At 44.0% G+C, this 16,231-nt stretch overlaps 2 long non-coding RNA genes across 2 annotated transcripts; both read right to left on the reverse strand.

Moving 5' to 3' along the window:
* Window positions 1-8,825: 8,825 nt before the first annotated feature.
* On the reverse strand, window positions 8,826-10,301 carry LOC138224292 (uncharacterized). The gene is made up of 2 exons (XR_011182730.1): window positions 9,825-10,301; window positions 8,826-8,927 (listed from the first exon to the last, which is right to left on the reverse strand). It is a non-coding gene; the product is annotated as an uncharacterized lncRNA (long non-coding RNA).
* A 1,235-nt stretch (window positions 10,302-11,536) lies between these two features.
* Window positions 11,537-15,594, reverse strand: LOC138224234 (uncharacterized). The gene is made up of 2 exons (XR_011182617.1): window positions 15,386-15,594; window positions 11,537-12,699 (listed from the first exon to the last, which is right to left on the reverse strand). It is a non-coding gene; the product is annotated as an uncharacterized lncRNA (long non-coding RNA).
* Window positions 15,595-16,231: the final 637 nt, after the last annotated feature.

A 16,231-nucleotide genomic window follows, 5' to 3' on the forward strand; every position in this document is an offset into this window, starting at 1 on the left:
TCCCGCACATCAGATACACTCTGTGCAGAATATTAAATAAAGTTCACGATGTACGGAAATACACTGTGTACGTCTTTCCAGACCCTATTCCACTGTTCAGGCCCCAGATGTTCAGCCAGGTCCTTCTCCCAGATCAACTCAACCGCATGACATGCCGATACTCCAGAGTTCCTGTTAATTCAATATAGCTGACAGTCTACATGCGCATACGTTTTAAATACACCTGTGAGCTTGCAAGAACTGCACTGTGAGCTGCAAATCACTTGTTTGATGGCATTTTTTTGTCAAATACACTCTGTGCTGAAAATTAAATTATAGACACTTATGATGAACAGAAAGAGACCCTTTTGTATTTCGATATAGTTTAAGGGCTACATGTTTATAAGTTTTAAAGATCGCTGTAAGTCTCTCCTCAATTCTGACACTATTAGGTGAAGAGTATTTTTACAAAGTAAAGTACAGCTCATACATGTTAGTCTTGAAAGAATCTAGGAGCGTTATTTGGGGACTAAACAATTATACGAATATTTGTGGATGTAATTAATTGTTAAGATCTCTGTTGCAAGATGACAATATCCACGCTGTTACAGTATATTGGAATTTATCATTTGTAAATTGGGTTGTTTTGAAAAAATGTGGATGCTGCCCACCCGAAAAGAACTACCAGAACTAACACAAAAACACAACCACACTACTCTGATCTGTGAGCTTTTTGGACAAGCACACGTTCAAGAAGAAAAGCACAAACACAAACAGACAACTCTCAGACATTGGAGGATACTTTCAATGCATAAATTCTATATATCCTATATAATGTAATCTATAGGAGTCCATAAATCAAAACTATTTCTAGGAACAATGGAATCATTGAAATGAATGAAAACCAGCCTCCAGAATGGATCAGTCTGGAAAACATACTGTGAAAATGTCTACCGACAGATCCCAGACACAGAAGCATTAGACCAGAACAACATATATGTAAACCTGAAAATATTCCAATTGGCTATAAGAGACCACCCAACCCCTTAGACTCCCCAGTCACTGAGCAGGAGCCACTAGACAAACCCCAGGCCCTCAGACCACGAAAGGCCTGTGGCCAAGACACAGTCGACAACACTTGACTCAACTGAAGAACAACACTTTGAAACACAACCAGCTACACATACCTCTGACTGACAATCAGTTCATCTGGGGGTTTTCCTGACAGTGAAGTCACTGAAGGACCAGGCACACGGGGCTTTCCATGCCAGTAAAAGGAGGCTCTACAACATCAATCCCCCAATACAATGGGCTCTGAATATTAAAAGTGCAATCAAACCCTTTGCCCTATGCAGCAGGGAAGTGTGGGATCCCTTCACTGAGCAAGATGACACTAAATGGGACAAACAGCCTGTAGATACTCCACGCACAGAGTTCTGTAAAAACATCCTCCCAACTGGAATGCCACAGAATCCTAAACAGACAATACACGCAACACACACTAACTCTGTTAACCATAACATTATGCGATGGTACCATTCATTTTTAACAAATCGTACACAGTATGTCAGGCTCAACAAAACTCTTTCCACGTCACGATCTATGAGCACAGGTGCCCCTCAGGGCTGTGTGAGCTCTCCAGTGCTGTTCACACTTTATACAAAAGATTGTACAAGCAGTAGTCAAAGCATCTTCATTTTCACATTCTCAGACAATACAGCTGTCCTGAACAGCATCGCCAGTTAATGCATAGAGGTAGCAGCTGATCTGTATACATGTCAGAAATCCAAAGGTTTGTGCAATGGCATGACAACAATAGCCTAATTCTCAATGTTAAACAAACAAACGAAATAGTCTTTGATCCCAGAGCAGTTGGTGATCACACGCATGTAGTTATCCACAATGAATTTGTCACTCAGGTTGACGGATACGATCAGGTGCGATCAGGTGGGGATTCTGTTTTCCTGGGGGGGTTTAGTGGTGCACCTTGACTTGCAAATTCATTTTTATTTGATGACAATGTTTTGAGTTGTTTTAAAGAACTTACTGTTTTGATTAGATGTATCAGAGATTGTGACTCTGCTTTTAGCTTCCCATTCCTTCCAAACAAAGGGTCTTCTGTTGTAGAGAACAGCACAGCATATCCAAAGCGAAGCGCAAGGGGACTGCAGTCCAGAGAAACCTGTAAGTTTACAAAGAATGGAGGCAATTTTACACCTCTGGTTGTACCAGAGGGTCCTCAGTGGAAGAGATACCGGGGTCCCCAGCACTGCTGTCACCTCTTCTGTACTCCTCCTATGCTAACAACTGTGTATCTACTGCTGACTCTGTGAAATGAATCAAGTCTGAAGATGATCCCACCAGAATAAAAAAAAATCTGTAGAGGAAGGAGGTCATTGCTATAGTCAGCACCCCAGAAATCCGGACCCACGAGAACATAAGCAGAGCATGCAAACTCCACACACTCACAGCACCCAAGGAAACCAGACCCACGAGAACATAAGCAGAGCATGCAAACTCCACACACAGCGCACACAAGGAACTCGGACGCACGAGAACATAAGCAGAGCATGCAAACTCCACACACACAGCACCCCCAGGAAACCGGACCCACGAGAACAGGGGCAGAGCATGCAAACTCCACGCAGACAGCACCCCAGGAATTAAATCCAGGGTCTCACTGCTGGAACCCACTGCGCCGCCGTCTCTCACCTCCACATGCAGGAGACATGCAGGTCTCGACCGGAGACCGGAGACTGGAGACTCCTCACTCCTGCAGTAACACACCCAGCAGGACTCGCTCATGGTCCAGTGAGCCCAGCGGTTTGAGTCTGGTTTCCAGCGCTGATGTGTCCCTGATAGTCCTGTCCCACAGCCTGCGAGTCACCGTTTCTTCCTTTTCTTCCGCATAATGTCCACAAAATACTCCAGCTGGCGCTTTCTAGACTAACGTTTCTGCTTTGCTCGCTGATTAGATTAAAAAAGCCGTCTGTTTATCTGCTGGAGGTCAGATCGCAACAACTTCTGCAGCACCGTTTCCCCGGCAACCACGTTTTATTTAACAAAGTAAAATAAACACAGGAGGAAAGTTTGCAAACATGCAGGCAGGATGAGCGCTGCAGACACAGGCTTGTGAAATACACAGAACAGAAAACAGAAAGAAAAATACACACTAGAGTACACATAACACAATCAGGGGGACACAATACTCCTGCCCTTTACACAAACAGGTCGGCGCAGCTGTCATGATGTCTCATTTACAAAGAGTCTGAAGATTTGCTCGTCTCTTCCCAGAGAAGCTTCACTCCGGAGAGCAAGAAACAGCTCCTGCCGAGTCCGTCTTGCAAGAGAGACATAGAAATCCGCGACACGATTAAACGCTGAAATTGTAGAATTAATTCTGATGCTCAATCAAATCTGCGGAATGCGTGGGCAGCGCACGTGTTCTGTAGTGCGCTATAGAGCACTTGAGAGACTACATCTCCCACAAGCCCTGTGGGCGACTTCCTTTTGACGTCATCGATTCGCGTCTTTTTTCTTTTTAATTAGAACAACAATACATGCCATAAAAACAAGAATACATATAACATAGAGTATAGTCGGGGGTACATACGATAATACATGTACATGTTATGCAAAAAGATGAAACAAGTAATCTTGTTTAATAGTAAACAAAAGCAGATAAGGTCCGTACATGTTTCAAATTGTCTGTACGAACGCATTTACATCCGTTTTAAAGTGTTTAAACATGGGTCTCCTCCCACAGCATTTCGTTAGTTATTATATCGTGGAAGTATCATATTTTTTTAAATACAAACGACATTTTCATATTACTTTCAATGGATTTAAATGTTGCATGATGTTACTTCTTTAAAAGTAATGTCAATATTAGTTTCCTTCTTTACATTAGCTTTCAGAGTTGCTGTCACAAAAGTCACAGTTACCATCTGTTTTGATTTTCAATCTCTACACAACGAGGATCTGTAAGGAGGCGCTTCAAGATTCGCCGCCATAGACTCGTGTATCTCTGTCGAAAGTGCAGTTCTTTTTGAACTCTTGTAGCAATAAAAATAGATACGATACAAAACAAGAGTATATATAGCAAATCAATAATGTCATCAGGGGTACATAGATAGTATAAAATTTTTACACTTCTGAAAAAAAAATTCAATATCTGCACAAGAAGTCTTCGACAGCGCTTTGAGACTCACCGCCATAGACTCGTGTATCTCTGTCGCCACCCAGTGGCCATTTCTCGGAAGTGTCACCGCCCGCCGTAATTCAGTGCAGTCCCGGAATAGAAATTCTGATTGGACGAGGGCCGTATCCATCCCGCCTCCTGCCGAAACTCGGCGCTGATTGGTTATGAGCCGAGTCACTCAAGGTGGGGGCGGTATTTCCGTGTAAGAACACGGAAGTCCTCGGTGATTGGCTAGGAGCGGTGACACTCACCCAAACTAAAAGGAAGTCCCGCCTTTTCCAGCCAATGGTGGTGATTGGACAGGCCGTGCGTCACTCTTATGCCGTCACTTAACCACGACGGATCCGGATCTGATGCGTGATTAGCGCGACAGCCGGTCCGTCGCTGAGATCGGTGTGGAGCCGCGGCCCAGGATGCTATGGTTCCGCTCTCTGCTCGTCAAGCACTGCGGACTCCCGGAAAACCGTATTGCAGGGCCGAGAGTTATTGAACTCCAGACGTCGCCGGAGAGTTACTTTACTGGCGAGTCGCCTCGCGTTGTTGATTAATTCGACCTTATTGTGTTTTCTCTTCTTTAACATTTATATTGCAATAGTAAAAATGCTATTCAATGCACACAAGAGTACATTACAGATCACCGGGGTACATTATACAGGCAAATACAGACTAGGTAAGCACAGCTTTCATGTTGGGACATTTAGAAATAGTTTGGAGACGTGCCCTCATGTGTTTCAGATGGGACTTCTTTCCATTTGGAAGCGCCTTACTTCTACCAAGAAAAGAAAAGGCTTCGATAACGAGATCGTAATGAAGAAATAGTAACGATCATTTCAGTGCATTCTGACAGTTATTGGTGCGAAATAGATGTTATTTTACTGCTGTTATATTGGGCGAGATTTCACACGGATAATCAAACGAGAACGGGTTTGCCCTGGAATCCATTCCACTGCCGAATCTGAAAGTCAGAGCAACAGAACGGACGTATTGTAAGGCGACTGTGGTGTTGCTCGACCACATCAATTAGGCGAGAAGTACACTCTGCTACTACGACATACGGTCTAATGATTCCATTTCGATTATTTCTTATCTTTAGGCTATTTACACATATAATAACGAGCAAGTATAATGATTAAGCCAGTGATAAATTATATGTAATATTCGGTTCAGCAGTATTGAGCAGTAAAATAACATCTATTTCTCACCAATAAATGTCCGAATAAGAAACCTCCTTTACACAATTGTGCCGATCAATTCAGTGTTTTAATAACAGGACAAAACAAAAACAAACGTAAGGTTTCTGGGCTGCTTTGAAAAAGACAATTATCATCTATATTACTTTTAAATCTCTGCACACTATGTATCTTTACCGGGTCGATTCAATGTACAATTTTGTAATGACGCCTTAACCTTATTATTCATACAAAATGTGTTTGACAATAGTCATGTTTTATTCCACTCAGTTTCCCCAAAGAGGTGCTCCAAAATAGTTTGACAAGATATTGTGAGATTGCAAGAGGGATCTTAAGTATTTATTAGTACAAGTAGAACTAAATTGTTTTCCTTGTAGTCTAATAAAGGTTGTAAATTCTTCCATAGTTTCTGAGGGGCTACTGTTAGTTTCTTAAAAGCATCAATACCTCTCTAGGAGTAGCTCTGGTTACGACGGATTGTTATCAGACTTATCACAAACATTATATCTATTCAAAAAATCTTCTTGATTCTACATTTCATCATCCACACCAGTTAATTTGTTGACTCCGCTTATACTATTTTAAACCCACTTTTCAAAGCACGGGTTTATTTTTTCTCTGTATTCTAGATGATGATATCAATGGGAGGTATGTTTATCTATAAGAGACCACGTGAGGGGAACTTCTTCATGGACGCTGGCACGTTTTGGGGGGGTTTCCAGCATCCAAATGACATTCAAGTAAAAAGTCTATACCCGCTAGTTCCTGAATGAAGTTGACACTTTCCAACAGCCACCAGTTCACTTTTCTGATATGTAAAGAAAGACCAGATACAGAGGAAATGACTTGTAAACGCATTTAATTGCTTTGTCCACCTCTCTGTGCTTTCTCAGAGAGACAGTTGTATCCTCAGCCAATTGGGAACACCTGTAATCTCTTTATCCTGTACTTGAACACCCTGAAACTATTTGTTATAGGAGCGTAGGCAGTGGGAAGAGGAGTGGGCTCGTGTCGAATTGCCTTACCCGTTCCCAATCTGCAGGAGGTCCCACGACGGAAGGTAGCTGCTCCAGTCGGTGGAGCTCAGTTCGCTGTCGAAAGAGGACGAGGGCTCTGGCTCGGGGGAATCACGGCTCCACAGCTCCTACCTGTTGCAGAGTGTTTCTGCCCTCCCGATGGCCTCTTTGTTTTAGAAGGATCCATCCCTCTTCGCTTGCTTACACCACAGGTTTCATCGACGATAGTGTGCATCCTGAAGCAGTGAGTTATCGGAAGTTACCGCTGTCACTTCTTCACAAACTCATAACTCGCCGTGTTCAATTTTGTGTTGAGTTATAGGAACCTCAGCATCAGATGAAATATTCTCCAGCGCCCCAGGGGGACTTGCCAGATTTTCAGCTTTATTACTGGGTCCTTCGGCTCAGGGCTGTTGAGCAAAGTGCTCCCCTCTGCTGGAGAGCCACAGGGGCACTACAGAGCGGCCTCGTCTTCCCTGCTCCTGCCCGTGCCTGTGGACGGCCAGTGTGACCGCGCGCGAGACAAAGTAGTGCATTCGTGGTGTAAATACAGAACGTTCACTAGCTGACTGAGGAAAGTTACAGAGACGGGAGTATACGTTCTGAAATAATGTGAACCACTGTTACTACACACAGACAGACTACTCAAAAATCATGTGGCGTTTTAAGGTCATTTTGTCTGCCTAAAGTATGTTAGATTTGTCACAGCAAAGAGTTTGAATACTTACAGAATGCAGCAGCTAGAATTGTTACTCGGAGCAACAGGTATGACCACATAACCCCCATACTTATCTCTCTTCATTGGCTTCCTATCATGTACGGGGCGGACTTCAAACTCCTTCTACTTACTTACAAGGCTCTCAGAGGTCAGGCACCTGTCCTGCCTCGCAGGGATACTGCAGAGGAGAAATACCGTACACAGCATGGTTTCAGAGGCCTGTCCGTCATGGGCTGGGCACCATGTGAGTTGAATGCTGCATCAGTGCCATGGATCCAAGAGGGGCATGGTAGATACAGCTATCGTTTAGGAGGATTCTGCTGGTCTGCAGAGACCTGCATGGGGTACTGACATACAGACGACGTGATGGATGGATGGATTGATTAAAACCCGCATTCATTTCTTTCTTTTTTTTTAATGATATAATGTTAGCATGCCCAAGGGGGTTGGGCAGCCAGTTGACCATGGACCCCTAGAGGATTTTATTCTCCTTACTGAGGAGCCTTTGGTTCCTTTCCTCCATTGTCTTCAGTTCTGTATTCACAAAATGTATATTTACTTGCACTGTTAAGCACCTGGGGGCAACCTTGTTGTGAAAGGCGCTATATGAAAATAAATTGAATTGAATGACAGAGTCACGGCTTTTCCAGTTTCCTCTCCTATTATCTTCTTTATCTGCACTCTAAAACACAGCGAAACCTTGAACCTTTCAACTGGACCACTGCCGTTCTACATCACAATGACTTTAACTAGGACGGAGACTTGAATGGGATGAAAAAGGAAAAGGCATTATTTGCAGGAAGAAATTAAACTGTTACACCTGATCACTTGCTAAACAAAGTGATTCACTGGAGTGGAGGCGGTGAAAGCTTTGTGAATCAACTTACAAAAGGATACATGTAAGAAACGTAGCTCCCATATTTAACCCTTGAAAAATCTCTGAGTGTTATGTGCAGGTGAAAGTATTGTTCAATTATTGTAATAAAGCTCACTCAACTAAGACCCATGTTGGAAAAGTACCAGAGTATTCTCCCCTAAGAGGAAATACTAACAAGTAGGATGTTAAAATGAAAAGCATTAAAAACTGAATGATCTTCAGTAGTTAAGTGATTATTGAGCTCTGGGTCACAGTGCTCCTGAAAAAAAAATCAAATTTCAGCAGAGACACCCACGGACAGCAGGTGAGCACCAAGCTGTGCCAGTGTCTAAGTGTATGAATCACAGTTTCAAGGAGCTTTTTTCAGTTTCGTTCCACTGATCGGCCAACACGGGGGGCACTTCAGTCTTACTCGCCCTATTGCATTAAGAAACTGTACAACATTCTCCAATAACCTCACCTAACGAAAAGCAATTTGCGTAGCTGGGAAAGACTGGACTCCCCCACTGGGGATTTTTGTTTTTCATCCCGATGGGGATGTGCACTATATAGAACGTTGCTGGACCCATGTGCAATTGGTGTCATTTCTAATCTAGAGGTCGAAGCTGTGAAACTTTCTAAGAGATGGAAGATCTCTTGCGAGACACCGATTCACAGAAGGGGCTAATGAGATCTTTGCTTGAAGTCTCATTATGCTGCACTATTTCATTTGTCAGTGGGCACGACTCACAGGCATCTAAAATCATTTCAGTGAGGGACTAAACAGGCCTCTCGCAAAGACTCGGGAACGGACACAGACCTTATCATCTCTGCTCCTCGGGAAGCGTACAGAGATCACATTAGATGTGTTGCTCAAGCTCTTTATTGTCACGTACAGTAAACCCAGCAGTGTGGTCAGTGCGGGATGTGTTCTGTCCCGAAGGCAAGGTCGGCAGCCAGAGGAGACCTGAAACACAAGACGGAGAGGTAAGACACTGATTCCGACAGAGAGAGCTTTCACACCGGGTTACCGACAAGAGGAGCAATAAGAGAAGAGTTGTAAAGACACGCCGAAGAGAATATTCTCATCTAAGAGGAAATACTAACAAGTAGGAAGTTAAAACGAAAAGCATTAAAAACTGAATGATCTTCAGTAGCGAAACGATTACCGAGCTCTGGGTCACGGTGCTCTTGAAAAAAAAATCAAATTTGAGCAGAGACGCCCACGGACAGCAGGTGAGTGAATGAGTTGTTTATTTCCATTTGTACAGGGAAACCATTGCGAGCAGATTCACTTCTTCTACACTCGAATGAATGATTTCCATCTTCACTCTAGGGTACTCTGCTTTATAGCACTGTATTGTATTCAGCATATATGTCTGTTATGTATACATTTTCTTTCTCACTTTGTCTCTCTGTCCATTTGTATCAGTTTTTTGGAGAGCACCATCACACCAGCATCACAACATTTATTCTACTGCCTTATTAAGCAAATGTCTCTACTAAATTCTTTTTATATAGAAAACATATTTTTGGACATGATATACACAAATGGCTAATTATACCTTCTGATAATATTTCCATCTTAGAAATGAAGCATTTCTCTCCTGCAGTTTGAGGTTGTTAAATAGAAAACTGGATCACCCCAGGGCTGAATCTTCTCCCTCTCTTACACACGTTGTTCATGAACGATTACAAGAGCAAACACATAGACTGACTTCTCACAAAGTGTGTCGATGACACAGTCCCGGTCAGCTTACTAAAGGACCCAGAAAATCACCACGGGCCAGTCTGAACAGTTTCTCGGAATGGTCTGTTGACTTCTCTTTGATGTTTCACGTTACAAGAGCAAAACAATACTCACTGATTTGAGGATAATTGCGCCATCCCTCCAGCCTACTGAAATGAACCGTCAGACTGCAGAAGCTGTCAGTGACTACAGGTCCTTGGGACTGGTCAGAGAAACCTGAGATGAGACAAACGTTGTGAGACCATTTATAAGCTTGTGACCTCAAATTAAACAGAAGTCAGACATTTTCAAAGGGGGCAACACCGCGGCACAGTGCTTAGCATCGCTGCCTCATAGCACCGGGGCCCTGGAGTTGATTCCAGGGGTCCTGTCTGTGTGGAGTCTGCATGTTTGTTCACGCTGCAGGGGACACCTCACCCCCACAGGGCAAACAGACACAAACTCACACCACAGCCCATTTTCCCACAACACAATCAACCCGCCAGTATCAGTCTGTGTTCAGTGCTGGGGAGGTGCCTTGTCCTTGCAGAACAAAAACAAGGTGATCAGGACTGACGGCAAGACTCAGGTATTCAAGTACCCAGTAAATCCAGGGCTCAAATGGGGGAACTGTTTCACGAGCTACACAATATCCTCACACACGATGACAGAGCCTTGGAAAGCCGTGTGGAGAGATAGGTGCTCGTACCCAGCCGGAGTTAAAAGACCACGCATTGAGCAGAGCAACTGAGCAAGAGCACACTATCGATCTATCCAACCCAGAAAAGCACACATCTCTGTGATACAGAGTGCAGTGTGAGTTGCAACTAAGTTTTTGTTCAATATATGTTTTGTCTGAAAGAGTCTATTTTGATTAGATGCATGCAACACTATTTCTTTCTCATTCTCTGTCTTTCTATGTCTTATTTGGATCACAAAGTTCATAACCCCGCCAGTTGCTTTGGCTCTGAAAGCATCCCTCAGCAGGGACAGCCCTGATCCCCAAACACAGGGCTGCCCTTCCCACTGGCCGTCTGCTCTCTGCCCAGTGGAAGTAGTGTTTCTACCCGCAGCTGTGTGAGAGAAGATGAGCTGAGAGCACTAACCCACCTCTGGAGAGGGAAGAGTCTCGGCCGGAGGGGAGCAGGAGCTGCCGGGCTGCCGCAGACAAGGCGCCGCTGAAATGACAGAGAAATCTTTTAGAATCAAACGTCACCTGGCTCAGTGTTTAAGCTGTAGTACACGATCACATTAGATTATTAAAACATGCAGACTGCCATTTCCATTCTGTACAAACAAAGGGTTTTCCATTGTAGAAAACACCACCGCATATCCAAAGCGGAGTGCACTGGGACTGCAGTCCAGAGAAACCCATCATGTTACAAGAACTGGAGGCCATTTCACACCAAAACTGTAGAACAGGATTCTTTCTGCACACCCAGTACTGGGGGCTGTGTCGGAGGCTCCTCACCGGAAGAGACTTGCATTCCTGTTGGCTCCTCTCGTTCTGTGATGATTTTAGCCGTCGAATCGGGCAGGAGGCAGGCGCTCTTCGGGAGCTCTCGTCCCGTGCTATAACTCGGACCACGCGATGGCACAACCGCTTCCTCCGTACAAACAGAAACTTCAAACAACAAACCCCAACAAGAAATCTGTGCACACTTGGACTCCTGCTGCAGCTGAGCAGTCACGCACACACCTCCTGTTGCTCCCAGAGAGAAACAGGCCCAGGGTCCCAGCGCTGCCACCCGCTGCGCCGCGTCTCTCACCTTTTCACCTCCACATGCAGATCATGACGCGACCGGAGACTCGCCGATTAGATAAAAAAAGCCATCTGTTTCAACAACTTTTACAGCTCCGTTGACACGGCAACCACGTTTTATTGACAAAGTAAAATAAACACAGGAGAAAAGTTTGCAAACAAGACTGGAGCTAAAAGAAACACGAGGACAGTGGGTTTGCTTTATGTGCCGGGTCGATAAACCAGCGCTGCAGACACGTGAATAAAAGAAAATATACACACAAGGGAACACAGAAGAGAGACATAGAAATACAAGAGACGATAAATACGCTGAAATTGTATTAATATAATTAATTCTAACGTTCAATCAAATCAGCGAAACACGTGGGCAGGGCAGCCCAGTGAACTACAGAGACTACATTACCCATAAGCCCTGTGGGCGACAACATTTTGACGTCATCGACTCGCGTCTTTTGTATTTTTTATGAGATCAAAAACTACAAGAAAACAACGCAGCAATCGTATTGTCAGGGGTACATGCAATAATACATGTACAGGTTATGGAAAAAAAGATTAAACAAGGTAAATGCAGATAGGGTCCGTCCATGCTTCAACGTTCTTACAACTAGACACAGTACGTCTTTACATCTGTTTGAAACTGTTCAAACATGGTCTCCTCTCACACCATTCCGTTGATAATTATGTTGCGCAAGTATAAACATTTTTTAAAATACAAACGATATTTTCATCTTCCTTTCAATGGAATTAAAATGTAACAAATGTATTCCTTTAAAAGTAAATTAGTCTCTTTCTCTATATAAGTTTGTAAAAAAGTCCTGAATGTTTATAAGCCACAACATAACCAAAATAAATGTTGTTAGCTTTCAGGGCTGCTTTCAGAAAGGTCACAGTTATCATCTATATTGATGATCAATCTCCGCATAAGTCTTTCCAATAGCGCTTTAAGACTCGTGTATCTCTGTCGCCGCCCAGTGGACATTTCTCGGAAGTGTCACCGCCTGTCGGAACTCGGAAAAGCCCCGGGACTGAAGCCGTGTGACTAGACAAGAGCCGCATGTCTCCCGCCTCCTGCTGAAATCTCAGCGCCGATTGGACAAAACCTGCTCACAGTCCGGATCCAGTGGAAGGCTGATCCAGTCTGGGCTTTCCTAAGCCGACAATCCGGATCCAGTGGAAGGCTTACCCACTCCGGGTTTCCCTTAGCCGGCAGTCCGGGTCCAGTGGAAGGCTGATCCACTCCGGGTTTCCCTTAGCCGACAGGGAGAGAAGGAATCATGACATTGAATACGGGAACAGTGGAGCTGGCGAGATTCAGGGAGGGTTTTCCGGACACATTTGAGTTGATAGTGGAATAAACGTTTTTCTTATTGCGCATCAGGAAATTCTGTTGTAAATGTGAATTAGGTTCCTTATTCTAATTCCACACTTCACAAGGATCCCTATCTCATGTCTCTCCAGCGCTGGCTGGGATTACCATTTCAGTGGGCCAGCACTAAGAAACAGGTCTGCACCACCCAGAAAGACAGATTAATTTTTTCCTGTTCAAGCAAGATTGTCAGTTTGTGCCACTGTGAAATCACTTAAAGGTTATTCCTCAGAGACCAGCTCTCCCCCTGTGTTGTGCAGTCAGTCAAGATGAAGACTAGACAGTGAGAGAGGGACTCTGCAATGGGAGAGAAACTAATGTAGCATTAGTATGAGACCAGTCCCTGCGTCAACAACACAGGCCAACAGAGGAAGGGAGGAAATCAACAGTTTAGGATTCTATATGTGTATTACAAATGAGAAAGTAATAAAGTCCGGCTGTGCCAGAAGATATTTCACACTGTAACGACCTAAGAAAAGCAGTTCATCAGCCTGACAAAGTTTTATTTATCTCATATTCCTTCTTCTTATATTTTTCCACTTTTTGCACAAATCCAAGTAATTATGATCTTTTCTTGATTTTCTTTTCCTGGAAACTAGTTAAGAGATCAGGAGCTCTTGGGAGCCTAAGAGGTGACCTCTGCATTTAAACGTGCAAGAGTTTTTAATACCGATATTGCACTAACCGGAAGCCTTTCCAAATCCTACATGAAAACAGCCAGCTTCCCACTTTACAACGCCAGCACGAGTCCGATACAGACGGCTGCATTGGACCGTTTCCCGCACATCGGAGACACTCTGTGCAGAATATTAAATAAAGTTCACGATGTACGGAAATACACTGTGTACGTCTTTCCAGACCCTATTCCACTGTTCAGGCCCCAGATGTTCAGCCAGGTCCTTCTCCCAGATCAACTCAACCGCATGACATGCCGATACTCCAGAGTTCCTGTTAATTCAATATAGCTGACAGTCTACATGCGCATACGTTTTAAATACACCTGTGAGCTTGCAAGAACTGCACTGTGAGCTGCAAATCACTTTTTGTTTGATGGCATTTTTTGTCAAATACACTCTGTGCTGAAAATTAAATTATAGACACTTATGATGAACGGAAAGAGACCCTTTTGTATTTCAATATAGTTTAAGGGCTACATGTTTATAAGTTTTAAAGATCGCTGTAAGTCTCTCCTCAATTCTGACACTATTAGGTGAAGAGTATTTTTACAAAGTAAAGTACAGCTCATACATGTTAGTCTTGAAAGAATCTAGGAGCGTTATTTGGGGACTAAACAATTATACGAATATTTGTGGATGTAATTAATTGTTAAGATCTCTGTTGCAAGATGACAATATCCTCGCTGTTACAGTATATTGGAATTTATCATTTGTAAATTGGGTTGTTTTGAAAAAATGTGGATGCTGCCCACCCGAAAAGAACTACCAGAACTAACACAAAAACACAACCACACTACTCTGATCTGTGAGCTTTTTGGACAAGCACACGTTCAAGAAGAAAAGCACAAACACAAACAGACAACTCTCAGACATTGGAGGATACTTTCAATGCATAAATTCTATATATCCTATATAATGTAATCTATAGGAGTCCATAGATCAAAACTATTTCTAGGAACAATGGAATCATTGAAATGAATGAAAACCAGCCTCCAGAATGGATCAGTCTGGAAAACATACTGTGAAAATTTCTGCCGACAGATCCCAGACACAGAAGCATTAGACCAGAACAACATATATGAAAACCGGAAAATATTCCAATTGGCTATAAAAGACAACCCAACCCCTTAGACTCCCCAGTCACTGAGCAGGAGCCACTAGACAAACTCCAAGCCCTCAGACCACGAAAGGCCTGTGGCCAAGACACAGTCGACAACACTTGACTCAACTGAAGAACAACACTTTGAAACACAACCAGCTACACATACCTCTGACTGACAATCAGTTCATCTGGGGGTTTTCCTGACAGTGAAGTCACTGAAGGAGCAGGCACACGGGGCTTTCCATGCCAGTAAAAGGAGGCTCTACAACATCAATCCCCCAATACAATTGGCTCTGAACATTAAAAGTGCAATCAAACCCTTTGCCCTATGCAGCAGGGAAGTGTGGGATCCCTTCACTGAGCAAGATTACACTAAATGGGACAAACAGCCTGTAGATACTCCACGCAGAGTTCTGTAAAAACATCCTCCCAACTGGAATGCTACAGAATCCTAAACAGACAATACACGCAACACACACTAACTCTGTTAACCATAACATTATGGGATGGTACCATTCAATTTTAACAAATCGTACGCAGTATGTCAGGCTCAACAAAACTCTTTCCAAGTCACGATATACAAACAAACGAAATAGTCTTTGATCCCAGAGCAGTTGGTGATCACACGCATGTAGTAATCCACAATGAATTTGTCACTCAGGTTGACGGATACGATCAGGTGCGATCAGGTGGGGATTCTGTTTTCCTGGGGGGGTTTAGTGGTGCACCTTGACTTGCAAATTCATTTTTATATGATGACAATGTTTTGGTTTGTTTTAAAGAACTTACTGTTTTGATTAGATGTATCAGAGATTGTGACTCTGCTTTTAGCTTCCCATTCCTTCCAAACAAAGGGTCTTCTGTTGTAGAGAACAGCACAGCATATCCAAAGCGAAGCGCAAGGGGACTGCAGTCCAGAGAAACCTGTAAGTTTACAAAGAATGGAGGCAATTTCACACCTCTGGTTGTGCCAGAGGGTCCTCAGTGGAAGAGATACCGGGGACCCCAGCACTGCTGTCACCTCTTCTGTACTCCTCCTATGCTAACAACTGTGTATCTACTGCTGACTCTGTGAAATGAATCAAGTCTGAAGATGATCCCACCAGAATAAAAAAAAAATCTGTAGAGGAAGGAGGTCATTGCTATAGTCAGCACCCCAGAAATCCGGACCCACGAGAACATAAGCAGAGCATGCAAACTCCACACACTCACAGCACCCAAGGAAACCAGACCCACGAGAACATAAGCAGAGCATGCAAACTCCACACACAGCGCACCCAAGGAACTCGGACGCACGAGAACATAAGCAGAGCATGCAAACTCCACACACACAGCACCCCCAGGAAACCGGACCCACGAGAACATAAGCAGAGCATGCAAACTCCACGCAGACAGCACCCCCAGGAAACCAGACCCATGAGAACGGGGCAGAGCATGCAAACTCCACACAGACAGCACCCCAGGAATTAAATCCAGGGTCTCAGTGCTGGAACCCACTGCGCCGCCGTCTCTCACCTTTTCACCTCCACATGCAGGAGACAGGCAGGTCTCGACCGGAGACCGGAGACCGGAGACTCCTCACTCCTGCAGTAACACACCCAGCAGGACTCGCTCATGGTCCAGTGAGCCCAGCGG

This window comes from Lepisosteus oculatus, chromosome 19 (genome assembly GCF_040954835.1).
Source record: "Lepisosteus oculatus isolate fLepOcu1 chromosome 19, fLepOcu1.hap2, whole genome shotgun sequence".
Lineage (NCBI taxonomy): Eukaryota > Metazoa > Chordata > Actinopteri > Semionotiformes > Lepisosteidae > Lepisosteus > Lepisosteus oculatus.